Source organism: Pteronotus mesoamericanus, unplaced genomic scaffold, assembly GCF_021234165.1.
Source record: "Pteronotus mesoamericanus isolate MK-2021 breed Mesoamerican mustached bat unplaced genomic scaffold, CSHL_Meso_final scaffold_36, whole genome shotgun sequence".
Classification (NCBI taxonomy): Eukaryota; Metazoa; Chordata; class Mammalia; order Chiroptera; family Mormoopidae; genus Pteronotus; species Pteronotus mesoamericanus.
In genome coordinates this window covers 16,274,962-16,294,283 of record NW_026555313.1, presented here as the reverse complement: position 1 = coordinate 16,294,283, position 19,322 = coordinate 16,274,962, and the positions used below count along the sequence as shown (strand labels likewise).

Below are 19,322 nucleotides of genomic sequence, written 5' to 3'. Positions count from 1 at the left end.
ACAGTATCAATTTTATTTTCAAATTACCTCCTTTATTTTCTATGTAAAACTTGTAACTCAATATATTTTCTAAGCTGGGCTGGAAATTTTCTTATGCTGAATTTGGATCATCATTTTAAAACACATTCTGAAACTCTTTTCATTCCCTTGGTTCAAAATACTTGGTGGGGAACTTTCAGGTTATCAGTACTTTTGACCTATTAGTATATTCTGGTTTTAGCAAATGGACAAGCAGTGAAGGCTGTTTTCACAGTTTGTCCATGGAGCAATATCTCTCTGGGCCTTGCTCTTCTACCCACTCGTCTTGACTCACTCTGAGATTCCATGCGGATTTTATTTCAGTTTCTTTGAAAGATGATACTTTTGCCATTTGGTGCTAGTAAAATCCTTGATTGTGCAAAAGGTGAGAGTAGTAAAGATAGTGCTCATAATTCCTAGAGTCAGTAAAAAATTATTTTATAGAATTATTAGAAGGCATACTCTCGGACAACATTTAGCAATTTAAATGTCAAATACATTTTGTTTAGGTTTTCTTATTATGTCATATACTTGAATGTGAAATACCAGGTCCTAGTTCCCTTGAGCCACATTTGGCCTTTGGTGTCTCAGATCGGGGCTGGTTAGACTTCCATGGTGACCCTCAGGACTTATGAGTGTAAGCTTTGTGTGAGCTTTAGCTATAAGCTCTGAAAATGGACATCATAAGATACAAATTTGGTCTGGCCCCCTGAGAAGATAAGATATATATTCCACTAACTGGCTTATATTAAAGTTCCCTTCTAGCTTAAGACTCTGATTCCTGTAACAGTGGAAGTATCCCTTGGGCAGGGTAAACTGTTACTGGTTTATTTTCATTTTAGCTGAGATACTCTCCTGAGAGCAGGCTTTTGATGTATAGGGAATCACATCACCAGGGGAACACTGAATAGTTAAGAGTAGGAGAATACACTGTGATGGGGAAAGATATAATTTGAGTGATGTTGCCAGAACTGTATTTTAGGAATAGGTAGCATGGGGTAGTGAAAAAAGCATGGACTTTGGAGTCTGGCAGGCCTGAGTTCAAATCCCAGTTCTGTTGCTTGTCTTTGGCAAATTAGTTAACTTCCCTGTTTAACTCATTTCAGGTTCTGTCTGGAAAAATGGAAATAATGATACCTATTTGGAAAATTATTATGAGAATTAGATATTTTATATCTGTCATATTTAGCATGGCGTTTGGTACATAGATTTTCCCACAAATGTTCTTAATCAGATAACGGTTTATCAGATTGGTTAGCAATAAAGGAACTGCTTAGCTATCTCTTCTTACTTCTATTTTTCCCAAACCTGACTTTTATTTCAGTCGATCCAGGCTCATCATTGCCTTTTCTATTCCAATGACTTCGCTTATCTTGATGACTACATTTACCTTTCTTCTTATAACTATCAAAACTCTTCTCTGAAACCTTTCCCAACTATAAGTCCATAGTGAGCAGTCTTTCTTAAATGCCTTAAATATTTATCTGTACTGCTCATTTAGCCATTTAATTATGTTGTCCTGTGTTATTTAAATATTATTGATATGTATGTCATATCTTTCCCCATCAGATTATAAACGCTGTAAAGAGAATGACTGTACCTTACTTCTTTTGTGTTCACCACAGCATCTAGGATAGTGCTGTGTATCTAGAAGTTAGCCTATACATTCTCATTGCTGGGATAGTGATGTTGAGAGAGAGCTGACTATAAAATCTACACTGGCCTTTTGCACATTCCTTAGACTTTAGTCACTGGTTATCTCTGGTTAGATCTTATTTCCGTATTTTCTGCTACCAGACACTTAAATTTGTTTAACTGGCCCTATATTAGCTATACGCAAAAAGTGAAGATCTTTTATAATACTTATAGGAGTCATCAAAAAGCTGACTGATAAAAGCAGGGACAAACAAGTCAGATATATCTGTTGAGTGTATAGTGTCTAGCACGGTGTTCATCTGCCTTCCTGTGGGTGAAGGGATTTTCCTGCCTGGTGGGGGAGGTGTCCTCCGGATCTAGTCCATTCACCTTTGACCCTTTGGAAAGTAGAAGAGATGTGTGATGGCTTCCTGTGAATTCCACATGTACTATAATCAGGAATTCATTTGTTTTAGTCAATTGTTTAAAAGATATTTATTTTTCTCTGATGATTAAAGTAATATACATTTATTGTATAAAATAATGAGAGCTACCAATAAGAAAAGCAATCATCTATAATCTCATTAACTAAATATTAAACCACTCTTAACATTTTAATGTTTTTTTCTTTTATGTTTTTCTCTCGTATACCTGTGTGTATTTGTATGTAAACAAAAATCTCAACTATTTTTTAAAATAATGCTGTAGTTTTTAAGAAACAGTGCCAGGATCAAGGCTGTAATGACAAAATAGCTTTTCCTGGCATAGAGGAGGACACACTGTACTACCTTTATGTTTGTTACTTCTGGTATTTGTCCTGATTGTAAGTCTGGGTTCATTCAGGAAGGCAAAATAATTATGTCATGTATCTTTCCTGAGCATGCTAAATGGCAACATTGTTTTTATCTGCCCTTTGGCTCTGAGTGACAGGTTTTAGCCAAACCTTCAGTGCTAAATGATTTGCGTCTGTCTCCTGTTTCTAGCCTGTGTGGAAACTAGTGAATGTGTGTGACTTTTTTTATTTCACTAGCCTCCTTTACCTCTGAGTTTATCAAGAACTAGGAGTGAGTGTAATGGTTCTGTGTTTTCTACTGCATTGTTATAACTATATTGCAGAAATAATTCTTTTTCATGGCAGGTATTGAGTAGCTATTAAACATTCCATTATTGAGCAGGTGACATTTTTAAACTGGTACATGCCAAGATTTTTGGCCAGAATCAAGGTCTGGATTTACAAGATACATTTAGTTTACCTTGAGAAAGACCTCAAGATTGCTTGTGGAAGTGGTGTAGGAAGGGTTGCAGCTTGTGAACTAGTGAAAGGGTTATCTGAAATATGACAGAAAGTAATAATACCAAGTATCATGGGCAAGGCTCATAATGCACAGTGAACTGAAGAAGCTGGGAGGTATTTGAGTTGTGTCTTTATGCACTTTGCATATTCTTACGCTGAATGGTTCAATTGCGTGCAGTTTTCTGGACTCACCTAATTTTTCTTGTGGATAAAATGACACATAAGCAAATGCAAAAACTGAATTATGCTCACATTATTTTCTAATATATCAGTTGCCATTACAACAAATTTGCATTTTCAAAACAAGTATTATAGCAGAACTGACTGTATATTTAGTCAAAGCTTTCTATATCTTGTTTTTTATTCCTGCTTTTACCATTTAACCAGGGGAAAGAATTATTGATTTGGAAGGGAATTTAATATCATAAAGTCTATGATCTCTTCATTTTATGGTAGAAACCGAGACTCAGAGAGGTTGTAAAGTGATGAAGATCAGTCCTGGGATAAGAAGCTTGGTTTCACTAATCCCCAATATCCTTTTCACACCTCCTCTGACTTCCAAAGCCACTTACAGTTTATATTATATGGTATATCACTTGAATATATGTTTTCATGCAATGATTATTCTTTCGTAGCCGAATAGACATAAAGAGGCTGAATGTTACTTTTTTCAAAAGTTAGTTTCCATTTCTAGAGCTCTGTTATATGCATGCCAGGTTCTATAGGTAGTAATTATTGTGTTTATCAATTAATAGAAATGGTCAGGGTCTATTCCCTTTCTCTCTCTCTTTCTCTTTTAATCCTTTCTCCTACCCTTTTTAGAAGTCCTTATTGAAGGAGAAAGTAAATTGCCCTACAGATAGTTTTACTAATTGTTATCAGCCTTGAGTATCAAAGCAAACAGATTCAAATTGCTATAATATGTGCAATAGTAGAAGATTGGAATTCCCTAAGAATTTAAGTGAAAGCTATCCAAAATGCTTCTTTGAAATGAATTCTTTAGTATCCATTGTGTTGCCATTTAGAAATTAAGTGATGTTTTAATGACCCTCCACTAAAGGACCAAAAAATTTTACCTGTGAGTTTACATTTCTACAGTGCAGTTAATTTTTACTTGTGAATTTAAAGATTTAATTGGTTTATATATAGTTAGCAAAGCTAAATGGGAGATGTTAAAACTATAAGGCAGTCTATGATGCTTTTAAAAATTTAATTATACTATATATTTTTAAAAAAATGAAAAGCTAGGAAACTACTAAAGTAGTCGAAATCTTCCCTATCAAATATTTCCTCCTGCTCTGACCAGGTGGCTTAGTTGGTTGATCATTATCCAGTACACCAAAAACTGTGGGTTCAATCCCCAGTCAGGGCACATACCTGGGTTGTGGGTTCAATCCCCCGTCAGGATACATATGGGAGGCAATCGATTGATGTTTCTCTCTCACATCAATGTTTATCTCTCTCTCTCCCCACCTCCCTTCCCCCCTTTTCTCTCTCTCTAAAATCAATAAACTTTTTTTTTTTTTAAGTTTCCTCCTAGGCCTGAGTGTTCCTATTTCAAAAAAGGAAATAGCATAGGAGAATACTGATAGCTGCAAAAATGATGCAGTAAGAACACTGGGCAGGTAGTCAGGAGAACCTGTGATTTTTTTTTTTTTTTTTTTACTGGAATTGAGTGAAGTATTCTTTCTCATATGACTTTGTGAGCTTCCAGGACCCTTGAAATAGCTTTTTGCATCTCTCTCCAATTTGCTGTAACTACACCTGAAATCCGGTTGCAGTGTTTAGATTTTAGCTTATTCTATCACCTGTTTTCTAATCAAGTATTTTATGGTGGCAAAGCTTATCTTGAGATATGACTCCTGGACCATGGAACCTAATAACCAGAGGTGGTAGTCTATATGCTGCTTCTGTGCCAAAAGAGATGGGTATCTCTTAGGGGCACACTGTGCTGTGTCATGCTACCTGAGTGGGATACTGATGTTTGAGAGTTGAGAAAATGTCACTGCGGAGTTTATCCTTGGTAGTCTCTATAACAGTTGATGAAAAAAAGCTGCAAGAATATTTATTATTGCCCAACTCCCCTTGGTTCACTCCTCTCCCAACAAAATGCCTACCTTTTATTATTGATATATTGACTTCTGTATCAAGCCTTTTCATTTCTTTTAGAATATGTATTTTTATTTACATCCGAGGCCATATTAAATTGTCACCCTTAAAATTTATTGATGAGATGTAAACTATGTGATGTTGATTATCAAATTAGTTTGAATTTCCGTACCACCACCTTTTTCCTTTTGGGATAGAGGTGCTAATTTGTTCTTCTCCAAAGCTTCTAGTGGGTTGTTAGAAACTGAAAGAAGTCATATTTCTTTCAAATGAATCTTAAATACTTGTATTTTTCAAAATTTTAAACTAAGGCATATTTTTAGCTTCAACAGCTGGTTGATGTGTAGCCTGTGACTAATGAAATGAAACATTTTTGTTTCATGATGTGTTGTTACCCTATGATTTTGTCATTTTTGATGTAAGAAAGAATGATTAAATCTGAAGATGTAAAAAATGAGTTCTTTGGTTACACTTTAAGCAGATTTAAATCAAATCTTTTGTTTTTTAAATTATAGATGAGGTGGTTATGGTGTGTGGTCTCAGATTTTGTGCTGTGAGATGTTGATAAAATTGAGAGAAACTGTTTTTTCTGATTCTGACTCTTAGACCTAAGGGGAAGTCACTAGTGTTACCAGGGATTCAAACTGAGAAATGTCAAACTAAAGATAGCTACAGTGAAACAGTATATTTAGTATTATAAGATTGTGTGAGGGAAAATCTATATCTGCAGAGAAAAAAAGTCTGGGGCCTTTAATAACAGCTTAATGGTGATTTTCTTTGGGTGGTAAGATTATTGGTGGTTTTAAAAATGCATTTAAAAATATTTTTATAATCATGTTTTATTTTAATTATTTGAAAAAAATACCACACTAGGGGCTATAGATATCAAATCTTTGAAACTATCACAAAGATCTCTGGTATGCTTTACAGACAACACTGAGCATGCTGTCAGTTGACCTCTGGTTTCCTGTCTTTGAGGGCAAGAACTTGAACTTAAAATTGGGAGATAAATTTTCTCTTAGGCAATTTCAGTTCAGTATGTCTAGGACTACTTTTGCTGCTCTTTCTGCAAACTAGATATAGACTGCTTCAAAAAAAATGAATGTGGTTTACCTATTCCAAGCTATGAGGAAGAAAAATTTTTTTAAACCTAGAAGTAGAAGAGGATTGTTGCTGTGGCAAATAGACTGTTCAGGAGAAGAGTTAAAGAATTACGAATTTTTAAATAAAAGTAAATAATTTGCCTATTGTTGAGGTTTGGACAAAAGGCTTGTCCATCCAGTAAGTTTGCTAGAGACTATCTGTTGGCAGGGGCATTCCCAGCAGTCCTGAATCACTGGCTCAAACAGAGAATGATCTGTAAACCTTACCAGCATAGTGTCATTAATCTCCAATCTTTTGACCTTTTTATTCTTAATCATTTTTAAATGTTTCTAATTCTGTGCTTTTATTGGTTCATTCATCCACCCATTCCTTTTTTTTTTTATTTATTTACTTTTAGAGAGGAGGGAAGGAAGGGAGAAAGAGAAGGACAGAAACAGCAATACACAAGAGATATATAGATCATTTATTTGTCTCTTGCACGCCCCTGCCTGGAACCTGGTTCTCAACCCAGGCACGTGCCCTGACTGGGAATCTACTGGAGGCCTTTTGGTTCACAGGCCGGCACTTAGTCCACTGAGTCATACCAACCAGGGCTCTCCACCCATTTATTTAAAGTTCCTGACTATGTGCTGAAAATAAAAAGGTGGCAAAAAACATAGTCTCCTGTCCTGTAAGAAAAGTCTCTAGCAAGAAAAAAAGAAAGAAAAATTATGCTGGGAATAAAAGGAATTGGGAGAAATAAGAACAATGTAGGAAGCTGAAAAAAATTTTAAGTTTTTATAATTAATGTTCTCTGATAGGATAAAAGAAAATCTGGGGGACTGTATAACAAAAACATATTCTTTGAAAGGGAAACAATTAGAAAATAAGTGCTCTAGAAATTAAAAATAAGATTATGTAGTTTGGGGGTTTTTTTGAGATTTTATTTAAGAGGGGAAGGGAGAGAGAGGGAAACATCAATGTTTGGTTGCCTACTGGGGACCTGGCCAGTAACTCAGATGTGTGCCCTAAACTGGGGATCGAACGAGCGACCCTTTGGTTCACAGGCCAGTGCTCAATCCACTGAGCCACATCAGCCAGGGCAATGATGGAGATTTTTAAAAAATCAATAGAATGAATGATCAGAGGACTTTTAAAGTTGAGGAAATCTTCGATACCATAACAATACAAAAACAAAGAAATAGAAACTAAGAAAAAGAAAAAAAAAGATCCAAGGGGCCATCATCTAGGTAATAAGAGGGCCAGAAAAAGAGAGCAAATGAAATGGAGAAAATTGCCAAAGAACGTGAAAACATTCCCTAGAACTTAAGGACATCACTTTTCAGGTTGAAGGAGCCCACAAAGTGTACCTAAAATGATGCATAAGAAATAATCCATACCAAGATGTATCAAGTACGAGAAGAAGTTAGTGTGTATTATTATTTCATAATTGAAAAAGCAAAGCTACCAGGAGAAGAAGCTGGAAGAGTTGCCTCTAGGAAGTGGGACCAGGGAATAAGAAAAGCACTGCTATTTTTAATAAGTCTCTTGCAGTATGTAAGTTTTGAACTATGTGCATACATTCTTTTGATAAACCTAAAGATAAATTTAGAAAAGGACATAAATCTTGCTTTCAGAGTCCAGTAGGGGAGACAGTTCTAAAATAGTCAGCAATGTAATGAATGCCATAATATGCTGTGGGAGCACAGAGAAAATAGGAAGGACTCTCCCTACTTTTTTGTTTGAGGACAGCATCACATAAATGGTGCCCTGGGATCTGGGTCCTAGAAGAAGGTTAAGAGCCCTCTGGCAGAGGACGGGGAAATTGACATTCCAGTCAAAGTGAAAAACATATGCAAAGGCTTGAAGTATGAAAAGAACATTGAGTGTTTAGGGGAAAATAAGTGGTTTGAGGTTTCTAGATTGTAGTTAATTGGACAGAATAATTTTCATTTCTACTCTGTTTTGTTTTAATATATTTATGTATGTGACCCTGTTCTCCACTAAGTTGTACATTTACTTAAGGACAAGGGTTCATGTCTTTGTCTTTAATCCTTGTAACTGCCACAGTACCTAACATAGGGCTATATATGCAGCAGCTGGTTTTAAATTTTTTTTACTAAAATAGCCCTTCATTTACTCTTCTTGAACTCAAGAGAGGCCCCCCCAAACCCTGGTAATAATAGAAATTTTGACTAATTAGGACTCAAGCTCTACCATTCTTGAAGGTCTAGGTATACACTAGTTAGAATACCAGGTCACAAGCTCCTGGAGAAAAGGGATCGTATCCTTTCCATTGCTGCATCACCCACATGATCCAGAACTGGACAGTTAGTAATTGAGTGAATCTTGCCAATCTTCATTAACAGATCCCAGACTGAAAGAAATACTTCACTCTCCTGCTTCCTCTTGTTTTAATTTGATCCTTAAATTACCCCAAACTCTGATTTCTTTGGCTATCTCTGCCTGCCTTTAGTAAAGACTGGAGCTAGATAGGTTTATGTTACCTTCCAAGATGCCAACCCACTAAAAATGTTCATATTATTGGGTTGGCCAAAAAGTCTGTTTAGTTTTTACTATAAAATAAAAGACATCTTTTTCATTTTTACCAATAACTTTATTGATTTGGATATTTTGAGTATGTGGGCTATCTTCCACATGGTATAATGTTGATTGTTCTCAATTAATGTCTCGATTTGATCACCATCAACGTCAGCTGGTCTACCTGACCATGGAGCATCGTCCAATGAGAAATCTTCAGCACAAAACTTCGTAAATGACTTTTGACACATTCAATCAGTCACAGTACCCATACACTCCATACACCATACACTGCACAAATCTCATTTTTGTGTTTCAGTTGCCTTTTTACCTTTCGTGAAATATTAAAGCTGAAAATGTTCCTTATTTTTTCCATCTTCAATATTAAAATGGCTACACAAAAATTCACCAATTTTGATAAGTTTTTTTAAATGCACACTGCTATGACAGCTGCCACAGCACAATTTAACAGAGTTGTTTCAAATGAAGTTAAAGACAACTAAATGCTACTAGAACCATCTTGTGAATAAACCAAACATACTTTTTGGCCAACCCAATATTTATTGTCTAAATATCATACCTTTAACTACAAGACTGGTTAACAATTTATTTTTTAGAAAACACGATTGATATCTCTTTTGATTGATACTTTTATTTCTTCTTCAAGTCTTGTCAGTATGTTCAGTCTTCTCCGTTTTTATTCTTATTTCTAAGGGTTTTCATGAGGATTTCATGTCAGTTTTGCTATTAGTTTATATTATTTGAGTTTGTTTTGAGGAAGATATACCCTTCTATTACAGAAACCAGTTAACCAGTTTTAGCCACACATATTATCCCCCCAAATCTCTAGGCTCCTTGTTGCCTTTTTTTAAATTTTAAGAAGTTTTTATTTTGAAATAAACATTCACGGGATGTTACAAAGATAGTACAGAAGGGTACAAGTGCTCTCCCAATATAACTGTAGTTAATTTCAAAACCAGGAAATTGACGTTAGAATAATTCTCTGCCAGTTAATCACATATAGATTCATGGAACCATTGCAATTAAGGTACAGAGCTTTTCTATCACCACAAAGATCTTTGTACTACTCCTTTATTGTTATACGCACCTTCAGCCTCCCTATCCCTTGGCTACCTCTAATTGTTCTCCATCTTTACAATTATATTATTCCAAGAATTGTTAATATATGGAATTATATAGTGTGCCACCTTTGAGACTGATTTTTCCCCCCTCAGCTTAATGCCGTTGAGATACACCCAAGCTGTGTGATCAGTAGTTTGTTCCTTTTTATTTCTTAGTTGTAGTCCATGGTGTAGATGTACCACAGTTTGTTTAACCATTCATGTATTGAAAGATGATTTGGCTCTTACAAATACAGCTGTTACGTGTCTTTTCTGTAGATATACCTTTTCTCTTCTCTGGAATAAATATCTAGGAATGTGACTGCTGACTCATACTTAGGTATATGTCTAGTTTTTTAAGAAACTGCCAAACTATTGTCTAGATGGCTCTACCAGTTCAAGTGAAGTGTAGAGATCTTACCTCTCTTACCCTCCCCTGTTCATAATTATCTTAAATATTTCTTCGACTTATATTATGACAGCCATGTCAGAATGTATTGTAATTTTTGCTTTAACCTTTCAACTTAATTAAGAAAACTTGAGAAGGAAATCTATTGTTTTTATTCATACCCATTTTTTAAAAAAAGATTTTTTTAATTTATTTTTAGAAAGAGGGAAGGGAGGGAGAAAGAGAGGAAAAGAAACATTGATGGAAGAGGGAAACATTGGTCAGTTGCGTTCGAACATGTTCATTCAGGGCAATACCCAGCCAGCTGAGCCACAGTGATTAGGGCCGTGCTTTTTCTGTTGTTCTTTCTTCCTTCCTAATGTTCTGTAATTCCTTTTATTATTTACTTTCTGTTTCAAGAACTCCTGTAGCTATTCTTTCAGGGTAGATCTGATAATAACAAATTGTCTTGGTTTTCTTTCACCTGCGAATGTCTTGATTTCCCATTCATTCCTAAAGAATGTTTTTCTTACAGATAGGAAGTTATAGGTTGATAGTTCTTTTCTTTCAGCACTTGAAAAATATTGTGCTCCTTCCTCTGGTGTCCATGGTTTCTTTTCTTTCTTGCTTGCTTGCTTGCTTTTCTTGCTTTTCTTGCTTTTCTTTCGATTTTATTTATTTTTAAATTTGTAGACCAGGAAGGGAGAGAGACAGAAAGGGTGAGAAACATCAATGTGTGGTTGCCTCTCGCACACCCCATACAGCCAGCAACCCATGTGTGTGCTCTGACCGAGGATCCAACCAGCAACCCCTTGGTTCACAGGCTGGCTCTCAATCCATGGAGCCACACCTGCGAGGGCTCCATGGTTTCTGATGAGAAATCTGCTGTCATCCTAATTGTTTTTTCCCTTATAGGTAAGGTGTTATTTTTCTCTGGCTGTTCTCAACATATTTTCTTTGTCTTTAGTTTTCATAAATTGAATTATAGTATGTCTTGGGATGAATTTCTTCTACTTCAATCTGCTTGGAGTTCATTCAGCTTCTTGATTCCATAAGTTTAAGTCTCTTGCCAAATTTGGGGGAGTTTTCAGCCATTATTTTTGTCCTGTCTTCTTTCTCATCGCCTTCTGGGACTCAGTGACATGAATGTTAGATCTTATTTTTTTACCGTTCTACCAGCTTCTGAAACTCTTCACTTCTTTCTATTTCTCTTACTCAGTTTGTGTAATTTTATTATTTTCCAGTTCATTGGTTCTTTCTTCTGATTTCTGCTCTCTGCTGTTGAACACATCCACTGAGATTTTTGTTTCAGTTACTGTCTTTTCATTTCTAAAATTTCCTCTTGGCTCTTCTTTATTTCTTTTCTGAGATTTTCTAATTTTTTGTTTCAAGCATAGTTGTAATTGTTCATTGAAGTATTTTCATCACAGCTGCTTTAAAATCTTTATTAGATAAATCTAGCATCCCTGTCAGCTCTTTTGGCATTTGTTTGTTGTCATTTGTCTTGCAAGTTGAGATCTTCCTTGTTCTTGGTACTATGAGTGAGTTTTCATTGAAACCTGGGCATTCTGGGTATTGTTATTAGACTCTGGATCTCCTTAAGTCTTTCTGTTTTAGCCAACCCACCTGACCTTACACTGGTGGGGAAAAGGGGGTGTTGCCTTGTTATTACCAGATGAGAATGGAATTCCAGATTCCCTACTTAGCCCCCATTGATACTCAAGCTTAGACAGGGGTGTTTGTTATAGCTCGATGGCAGCAGGGACTCAAGCTTACCACTAGGCCTGTACAGATATCACCTTGGCTGAGACAAGCAGTTACTGCTCCCCATGTGTCCTCTACTGACACCATGGGAGATGACCTTATTTTGACCTGACTCCCCATTAGGCCTTCTCTAATACCACCTTAGCATGTAGGAGGAAGGGCACCTTGTTACTGCTGGGTAAGGTGGAAGACCGGGTTTCCAGTGATGCCATGGTGGCAGGGAGAGGAGGCTCGTTACTGCCCAGCAGAGCTGACAGACCTGGTTCCTGCTCAGTCTTCTCTGACACCGTCCAGGCCAGGAAGAGGGGTCCCTAAGTACAGCCAGGTGAAGGTGGAAATCTGGGTTCTCCATTGGACATTTACTCTCAGAGGAATGGGTGGGATGTCAGGTTTTTGGGGGGGAGGGGTGTTTAGCTGGTGTATTAGTAAGGATTCTCCAGAAAAACAAGTAATAGAATGTATGTATACATGTATGTATGTGCATGTATGCATGCATGAATGTATACATGTGTGCACAAGCACACAAACATATTAGAGAGAAAGGGGCATTGACTGATTTTAAGGAATTTACTCACAGTTGAGGGCACTGGGAAGTCTGAAATCTGCAGGGTAGGCTGGCAGGCTGAAGAACCAGGGAAGAATTGATGTTGCAACTTGAGTCCCAGGGCAGTGTGGAGGCAGAATTTTCTCTTCCTTAGGGGACCTCACTCTTAAGATTTTTCTCTTAAGGTTTTCAACTGATTAACTGAGTCCCACCCACATTATGAAGAGTAATCTGCTTTACTCAAAGTTTACTGATTTAAATGTTAATCTCATCTAAAAAAATACCTTCACGGTAGCATCTAGTCTGTTTTTGATGAAATATTTGGCCTAGCTAAGTTGACATATAATATTAATTATCGCTGCTGGAGTAGAGTGATTATTGTCTAAAAGCATTGTTTCTTGGATTCTGAGGTTCCAAGCTGATTTGCCTTCATTTCTCTACCTTTTGGAGTCATCTTATATTTGTTTCATACATAATGTCCAGAGTTTTTAGCTGGACTCAGCAGGAGTATGGCTAAGTGCCTCCTCTTGCCTTTTATTTGCTGCTTAATTTTTACATATCAAATTAAATGCTTCATTGATATTTGAGGGCATAGGTTTTTATTTCTAAGCCTCTTCTCGGTTTTCTATGGAAAAGTATATAGTTTTTTCTTCTTTGTGATTTTTTAAAATATTGTACCTTTTAGACTAAAGTGTCTCATTTTATGATTTTTATCTGGATTGTTTTTCTCCCCTTTCAGATTTTAGTTTAAATTTTTTTTTTTTTTAATTTATTTGGAAGTTTAAGCATGATCATTCTGGTCTCAGTGGGATACATTCTGACCCTTACCAGGAACTCATTAGTCTGTAAGAATTAAAATGGAAAAACAGCCCTGTGATTTGACTATATTGTTTATAATTTACTGGTCACTTTCCTTATCTTTCTCTTCCAAAGACTCAACCTCTTAAGTGAAAAGAAATTGAAAATGTCATCTCTTTCATTCAGAGACATTCAGTATCCTACATATGACCTCAAAGTCACTTGAGATACAGTCTCACTCTCTTCTGTCATTCATTTCTAATGTGAATTATCAGGGTTTAGTGTTTGACAGAGTTTGTCTTAGCTGGTCCCTTATCAACTTTAATATATTGGAGGAAAATGGAATACTTTTCTTTTTAGATAAATCTAACATAAGATTTATTTGAATACAATACAACTGACAGTTAAAAAATAAAGATGTGGATATGCTTTTCTAACTTTCCTGGTGTTTTGGTTGACAAAGAAATGCACAGAGGTATTCCGAATGAGAATCAGGACTTCCAGGGATGTTGTAGAAAAAAAATGTGTACAATGAGTGGAAAGCTGGACTAGATGCTGTCTTTCTGGAGCCTTGCAAGGCCAAGATTTTCATGGGATACTTTCCTTTTAGCTATGTTAGGTCAGTTTTTACATAGTTTTTCTTAACTCCCCAGTCAGGGTCATTTATAGAAACTCTTACTTCAAAGCCTGGGAGCCACACTGGTCCTCATGTAAACTTAGCCTCTTCCATGTAGCCTGTCCGTTTCACTTACACCTGTGAGTCTTTAAAAGGTAACTTGCTATTCCCATGATATTACTCTTTTGTGCTACCTTTCCTCCAGCTAAACTGGCAAACCACTTTTCAGACTAAAGATCTTGTTTTCTGTGGGAGTTCTTTGCAGATTGAACAAATGAGAGCTTGTTGATATTTTTATTTTGTTACTGTAGCAGGTTTCCCATGCCCAGTCTCACAATAATTATGCACTATCCATTTTCCTTGAAAAATTCTAGTTAATCTTTTAAAAAATCTGTACTCTTAACACATGTAAGATAATCAACCCTCAATTATCTGTGTTAATAAAAGAAAGAGTACATAAATAACCCCTACTCCTGAATACATTTTTCTGTTAACACTTTAAATATGAGAATATTTTGGTATTTCACAGAATTTCAAGTAAGCTAACAAAGTTACCCATTGAAACCCAACATAAGAATCACCAGAAAATTGGTCACCTTCAGTCCATTTTCCCTGCCTAATTTTTCCTAATATTTCAAGTAAGGAACAGGTTATATAATTTCATAGGTTGATGCAAATATTAACCTTCTTTTAAAATATTTTATTTATTTTTCGAGAAAGGAGAAGGAAGGAATAAAGAGAGGGAGAGAAACATCAATGTGTGGTTGGCTCTTGCGCACCCCCTACTGGGGACTTGGCCTGCAACCCAGGCATGAATTGAAGCAATGACCTTTTGGTTCACAGGCTGTCACTCAATCCACTGAGCCACACTGGTCAGGGCCAGATATTAACCTTTGAAGTGTCTATTATTTTATGGAAGAAACCATACAGAATTTTTGGCCAACCCAATAAAATAGCTTCCATTCATTTGATACCTCTGATCAATGGGACAGGTCTTACTGGAGCCTCCAGCTGAAAAGCATGACAAGATTGTATTTAGGTTCAGTGAAAGAGACCAACAATCAGAGGTATCTAATATCAGCTGTAGGGAGGGAAACAACTTAGTCATCACCCAGCCTCAGGATAGATCTCCGTCATGTGATTCTGGGCTCTCCAGGTAAGACATGTGACCTATTCCCAAATCATACATGTTTATATTGATAAAGCACTTGGAAATGAAGAAACTCTAAAAATTTAACATTTTTCAGGCATGCAAACCCACAAAATTTCTCTAACCCTTTTCCATATTTAACAATGTCAGAATAACAGTGATAATATCTGGGTTTTAAATAGCTCCTTGACATCAGCAAATTCAGGGAACTGAATGATCTTATTTTATTTTGCCTTTGCCATTTCATGCAAATATTTGTATTTAACCATGTTCAGTGCTACAACTAAGACAGACTTTCTAATTGCCCAAGTCTTGGCAATATAAAAAGCAGATCCCGTGTATTTGTTACCTCCAATGCAGGGATGTCTTTCAACATGAAAACATGTCTGATGATGAGCAGCAATAGCTTAGAGGATAATCAACAATGTGGGTTATATTTACAATTGTGATGAAATTATTTTCTCTACAATGATCCTTTCTTAGAGATGAGAAGGATTGTAATGGTTTGCAGTCCAGACCATTTGGAGAGATGGTAAAACCTCTGAGGTTAGGGTAAGTGATTTCCCTAAATCATTGAGCTAGAGCTAGAGGCAGAGAGTATGTAGAGGTCCTATTTCTTGACATAGATGATAACATTAGATAGATTTAAACAAAATGAGCACTTAGTTGGGGGCAGGGCGTTCAGAACATTATTCTGTTTTTCTCATGATGTTATTTCTCAGGGTCAGTTAGCTTTTTTGTTGGCTGATAGAATTCACATCCAAGCTTAGCAGGATCCATATATAATAGGATTTATTTTTATTTTTTATAATAAAAGATTGTGACTGAAATGGAGTGAAAGATGCCTTCTCAGAGAAATTCTTTACATGCTCAAAGTTTTGCAAGTTTGCAGAACTGGGCTTAATTGTCTCTAACATCTTATCTATGAATTGGGAATAAACAAGGAATATCCATGTGGAATTTTGGGTTGCTCTTAAATGTGGTTCTTCTGTTCATCTGCTGTGCTCTTTGGATTCTCTAATCCCCTTCCTAATATCAGAAAAAATCTCATAGATCTGAAGCAGGGGTGTCCAACCCGCAGCCTGCAGCCTGTGGGCCGCATGTGGCCCAGGATGGCTACGAATGTGGCCCAACATAAAATCGTAAATTTACTAAAAAACTTTTTCTTGCTCATCAGTGTTTGTTAGTGTTTGTGCACTTGCTGTGTGGCCCAAGACAACTCTTCTTTTTCCAGTGTGGCCCAGAGATGCCAAAAATGTTGGACAACCCTGAAGGGAATTATATATTCTGATCACAATAAAGATTGTTTGTCTTGTTAGTCTGGAATATATATATTCCAGAACTAATTGTTTAAACTGATTTCTCTAGGCAACTTTTGTGCTTTAATTCTTCATTCTATAAAATATTCAAGTAAGTCAAATCTTGATATGGTGAATTAGTAATCAATTTACTGGAGTTTGCTAGTTAGAGGTTTTTTTAGTAGATTCATTAAAGTGTGATTTTATCTTTATTCTATGATATTTTGGAGGAAATAGATTGTCCTCTAAGGGCTAGAGGCTAAGGGAAGAAATCCTTGGTGCTTATAGATAGCTGATATTAGTTTTTAACACTCAGTGTTTGAAGTTTTCCACTGTCCTGGTGCAGCTCATGACCTTACCTTCAACAAATACTTCTTGACTGCCAGCTGTGTGCCAAGTACTGTACTATGCACCAGGGATATAGTGGGGATCAAGACAGAGCTTCCTGCCTCCACATAGCTTAAAATGCTCAGGTCTACTAGGTCCTGGGCCTTGCTATAGTTTTTCACAGGGGTATATGAACACACATACTGAATCAAAATTTAATACATGTTTTGGAATAAGAAAGACATCCTGAATACAGCTTAAAGGTTAAGCATTAAATTCATAATATATGTCAGTCACTGTTGCTGTTCGATAACCTCAGCTATCACCAAATTTTATTCAGTTATTGGCAAAGTGTCTAAACAGTTTTTTTCAGCTTCACTTCTCTCCCACTGGCTTCGAGGTTATAAGATGATTGATTTTTGTTTGTTTGTTTGTTCATTTTTATTGTTCAAATACATTTGTCTCCATCTTCCTACCACCACTTTCCCCTGCCCACCCACCCCTACCTCCCACCCTCAATCCTTCCCCACTTTGGCTTTGTCCATGGGTCCTTTATATATGTTCCTTGAGTTGACCCTTCCCCTTCTTTTCCCTGTCACCTCCCTCCCTCCTCCCCTCTGGTCACTGTCACTTAGTATTTTCTTTCAATGTTGCTAGTTGTATTTTTCTTGCTTGTTTAGGTTCCACTTACAGGTGAGATCATATGGTATTTGTCTTTCACTCCCTGACTTATTTCACTTAGCATAATGCTCTCCAGTTCCAGCCATGCTGTCATGAATGGTATTAGCTCCTTCTTTCTGCTGTGTAGTATTCCATTGTGTAAATGTAACACAGTTTTTTGATCCACTCATTTATTGATGGGCACTTAAATTGCTTCTAGCACTTGGCTATTGTAAATTGTGGTGCTATGAACATTCGGGTGCACAGGTTCTTTTGAACTGGTATTTCGGGATTCTTAGAGTATAATCCTAGCAGTGGAATCACTGGGTCAAAAGGTAGTTCCATTTTTAGCTTTCTAGGGAGATTCCAAACTGTTTTCCACAGTGGCTGCACCAGTCTGCATTCCCACCAACAGTGCACTAGGGTTCCCTTTTCTCCACAACCTCACCAGTACTTGTTTGTTGACTTGTTTATGATGGCCATTCTGGCTGGTATGAAGTGGTATCTCACTGTGGTTTTAATTTGCATCCCTCTGATGGTTAGTGATGCTGAGCATCTTTTCATATGTCTCTGAGCACTCTATGTGTCCTCCTTGAACAAGTGTCTGTTCAGGTCCTTGGCCCATTTTTTAATTGGATTGTCTGTCTTCCTGGAGTGGAGTCGTGTGAGTTCTTTATATATTTTGGAGATCAAACCCTTGTCCGAGGTATCATTGGCAAATATACTTTCCCACATAGTTGGTTCCCTTTTCATTTTGCTGATGTTTTATTTAACCATGCAGAAGCTTCTTATTTTGATGAAGTCCCATTTGTTTGTTCTTTCCTTTATCTCCCTTGCTCTAGGGGACTAACTGGTGAAAATATTCCTGCGTGGAATATCTGAGATTCTCCAGCCTATGTTCTCCTGTAGGACATTTAAAGTGTCCTGACATATATTTAAGTCTTTTATCCATCTTGAGTTTATTTTTGTGTATGGTGTCAGCTGGTGGTCGAATTTCAATTTTTTGCATGTACCTGTCCAGCTCTCCCAACACCATTTGTTGAAGAGGCTATTTTTACTCCATGTTATGCTTCTGACCCCTTGTCGAATATTAATTGACCATAGAGACATGGGTTTATTTCTGGGCTCTCTGTTCTTTCCATTGATCTATGTGTCTATTCTTATGCCAGTACCAGACTGTTTTGATTACAGTGGCCTTGTGATGTAATTTGATGTCAGGTATTATGATCCCTTCTACTTTGTTCTTTTTTCTCTAAATTGCTGCAGCTATTTGGGGTCATGTTATGGTTCCATATAAATTTTTGAAATGTTTGTTCTGTATCTGGGAAGTATGCCATTGGTATTTTAATAGAGATTGCATCGAATCTATAAATTTCTTTGGGTAGTATGGACATTTTGATGATGTTAATTCTTCCATTCCATGAACATGTTATATACTTCCATTTATTTATGTCTTCCTTAATTTCTTTCTTTAGTGTTGTATAGTTTTCTGTGTACAGGTTTTTTACTTGGTCAGGTATATTCCTAGGTACTTTATTTTTCTTGTTGCTATAGCAAATGGGATTTTTTTTCCTGATTTCTGATTCTGATATTTCATTGTTGGTGTACAAAAATGCCTTCAATGTATGAGTATTGACTTTGTATCCCACTGTTTTGACAAATTCACGTATCAGGTCGCGGAGTTTTGGGGTGGAGTCTGTGGATTTTCTATGTAGTGTCTTCTCATCTGCAAACAATGACAGTTTTACTTCCTCCTTTCCAATTTTGATTCTTCTTATTTCTTTTTCTTATCTGATCACTGTGGCTAGGACTTCCAATACGATGTTGAATAAAAGTGGTGAAAGCGGACATCCTTGTCTTGTTCCCAGTCTTAGTGGGAAAGCTTTTAATTTTTGCCCATTGAGAATAATGTTGGCTGTAGGTTTTTCATATATGGTCTTTATTATGTTGACGTATGCCCTCTTTATTCCCACTCT

General features: G+C 36.6%; 1 protein-coding gene across 2 annotated transcripts in view; it reads left to right on the top strand.

Moving 5' to 3' along the window:
- ALG9 (ALG9 alpha-1,2-mannosyltransferase) overlaps positions 1-19,322 on the top strand; it is a 127,342-nt gene that overhangs the window by 54,360 nt on the left and 53,660 nt on the right. The gene's annotated exons all lie outside the window — the stretch shown is intronic.